Source organism: Harpia harpyja, chromosome 2 (genome assembly GCF_026419915.1).
Source record: "Harpia harpyja isolate bHarHar1 chromosome 2, bHarHar1 primary haplotype, whole genome shotgun sequence".
Lineage (NCBI taxonomy): Eukaryota > Metazoa > Chordata > Aves > Accipitriformes > Accipitridae > Harpia > Harpia harpyja.
This window is the reverse complement of record NC_068941.1, coordinates 68,560,124-68,563,620: the sequence shown is the minus strand read 5'-3', so window position 1 is coordinate 68,563,620 and position 3,497 is coordinate 68,560,124.

Genomic DNA, 3,497 nt, shown 5'->3' with positions numbered 1-3,497 from the left:
GGCAGAGAGGTTCCTTTTTTCTCTTACTAAATTATTATGAGTTTGTTTTCATTCAGTATTTATTCACAAATCCTTTCTTTAGTCATTTCAGTTCTGCTTGATTGAAGTACAGGAAATTCAAACAAATGTTCCAAAAGCAAGGAAGGCACCTCCAATTTTTTTTCTCTACCTTAAGATCAGTTAAGAAGCTCCTAAGTCTACACAGAAGTACTAGGGAAAATTAATTTACAGAGACAAGGAGTTCACTGTTTTTTCAACTGAGGTATTACTAGAGGTCGTGTGTTACTTTGCTGAAGGTTATTTGGGATAAATGCAAGAAACAATTATGTTCTTTTATGGCACTCAGAAGCTGAAACTCTAATCTTTATTCCCTATATAACCTCATGTAAAAAAAAAGAAGCTGTAAATCAGAAATTGAACGGTATGAGTAGAGAAGTGTGAGGAGCAGGAGCCTGAGGGGGCAGAAAGGAGAGATGACAGAGGGCATGAGCATAAGCAAGAACAGCATAATAGCGTTATGAGCACCTACGAATGGAGGGGAGATCACTTACCTCCTTTATAAGAAATGAAAGATATTCATGTGTTATGAACCTCCCATACATAAGTGCAAACTACAGATATTCTCAGGATACTATTGATAACATAAAGCTGTTTGACAAATGGATGCACCTATTTAGAGGGCTGAGAGCATAGGACAAAATTGCCAAGGGCAGTGAGGGCTGGCTGCTCCACAGCAGAAGATCATCTGGGAGCTGAGCAGGGTAGCAGGGCAGGAAGGAGCAATGGCTGCACCAACGAGCAGGGATGGAGAGCAGCAAATCTGTGTCAGGACCAGGTCTGGAAACAGGGATCAGATCAGACACGGTCCAGTGATCCCCCAGCAAGGCTGTGGTGAAAAGGCAGGTCTGAGGGCAAGCCAGGAGGCCAAAACAATGAGTAGCAGTCAGGGCCAGGGAGGCAAACCAGGCACAGTTGCAGCTGCAGTGTAGAACACGGCGAGGGCCGGGGGGGGGACAGCAGTAGTACAATCTCAGTTTAAATGCAGCCCCCAAGGAAAGGAGGAGCTGGCCCTCACTTCTAGCTCCCTTCACAAAGAACAGCTCTTGTCAGCGAAGGAGCTGACCTCGGCCTCAGCCAGCTGAACTCCATACCTTACTTCCCAGAGTGAGGATGTCCTTAGGGTTCTTGAATCTTTCTAGAGAAGAATTCCCAGGAAATAGTTTAAATAGTTTAAATAATAGTTTACAAAGTTTAGTAACTGTGAGAGACTGAAAGAGTGAATGTCTCAAACATTGTGGTGGGGCAAGTTCTGCCTAACAACAAACCTTGCATAACAAAGCAGCCAAGTTCTGCCTAACAACGAGCTGTATGTGAGGAGCTGGTCAGCAGCAGGATGGGGAGGGCGTGCTGGAGGATGAGCAATTCCCTGTTCTGATACACTGAGCGGGGCAGCTCACCGTGTATGGCCAGAGGTCATACAAAGTTTATTTGAGGAAGGGACTTAGGGCTGCCCGAGGGACCCTTCATGACCACCCCGCACCAGTGGCGCCTGAGCACAAGATCGAGAGTTACAGAAGTCCTTATGGGTGGTGTGCAGAAGACTAAGAGGGGCGTGACTGACATGAGAAAAGGCGGGAACTGGGCTATAAAAGACGCCAACAAGAGGACCCCTGCATGCATGCCCACCGGAATTGGACTTTTAGGCTGGCTGGACCAACGCTGGACCCAGTACTGGTGAAATCCTTCTCTTTTCTTTTCCTGTTCCTCTCTCTGTCTCACTTTTCTTTCTCTCTCCTTTTTCATAATCCCTACACCTCATCCCTTTAGACATAAAACCATTGACTTAGTCTGGGACTAAGAGCAGATCCAGCTGCCCCTGGGCTCCTCACTGAGAAGGAGCCTAGAAAGCAAGGGGGTCTGCTCTGAACCTCGTGACTCAATGGCAGGGCTCTCCTTATTCCCTGAATTGGTGTATATGGTTACCCTGGGTTACACTGTTTACCAAGGTAGTTCCATGCCAATTCCTGTTGAGAGAAACCCCGTCACCTACTGCTAATGCCTTCCATGCTCAGGCTGCTTCTGCAATAAATAAAATGTTTAACTTATCATTTGGTGTTGTTTTACCTTAATTTAGCCCAAGGGACTTCCAAACGCACCATGACTCCTCCCTGGTCTGTCCAGTATGGGTCGTGACAGTAATAGTTTAAATAATCAAGGAGTTGACTATGGCTTTTTCTATAAAGTATTTAAATACACTGAAAAACCCAAACCTCAAAACGAGTGCAGAAACAGACTTATCAGAAGACCAATTAGCAGGCTACTATTACCTACCTCTTGTTAAATGTGACACACTGGTTTTCAGGCACTGTTTGGGGTATGCATTTTTGATACACATTTGCTACATACAGCAAATATTCATGACTTTAATGATAAACTCTTTTATTATTACTTCTCCTGAAACAGAGCAAGAATTGGTGGTCATCTTACATATAATGCCTCAAAGTTGAGAATGAGTTAATCTAACATCAGCAAGGCTCAAATAGTTACCATTCACTCCCTGTATTTTTATGCGTGTGCATGTTATGTGTGTAAGTGAATGGGATGGAGGAGAGAAGAAAGCTGTGTGGGATCTAAATGGTGATTTTATGTAAGTAGAGAGGTTACAGGAGTGCTTCAGTTCCCATTTTCCTTCACCCAAAGTATGTCATAATATAAGGTACCTATGCCAGCATCTATGCCAGCATGGGTCCTCTGTTAGGATGTCAGCCGATTTCAGTTAGTTGAAATAGGAAGATGGGAGCAACCTGTCATTCTTTCTGTATCTCTTTTCACTAACGTACATATCATAACATACATAATGTCACTTAATCAAGACACCCTGTTGGTCACAAATGCAATTCAATTTACAACAGTTAAACATTTAAATAACCTTTATCTAAACATTAAGTAATGTCTTAACATTATAACCATGTGTCTACCTTACTCCACTGTGCTAAAACATTTGTGACCTTAAAGCATTTTGTTAACACCTTAATTGTAATTGACAAGGCAATTTCCTGGTGGGCATTGTGTAAAACAGACACAGAGCACCAACCGTAAACTTTTAACTGAAATTTTAATTCTTCTAATTATAACTGGCAACATAATTAGCTAGAATATTGCCCCACAAAACTGTCTTGTATTATTATTATTGTCCCACCATAGTAAAGGTTTATTTTTTCATTCAGTTTAATGCATAAAACATATCCTTCAAGTTTCCCAGATAATACAGGTTTGTGTTATTCACTGTGCCACATTTAAGCCTATATTTACCATATTCCAGTATGGTATATATTCCCATATCCCCATTTCCCCATTGTTGTCTTTTTAAAAACTAAAGAGTTTCGGAACCAAGAATGAACTAACAAACATAAACATCCAAATTCAACAACAGCTTTAGCAAAAATGGTCTGGTTTATCATTTATGCTAATTAAATGTTATGACTGTTTTCATTAAT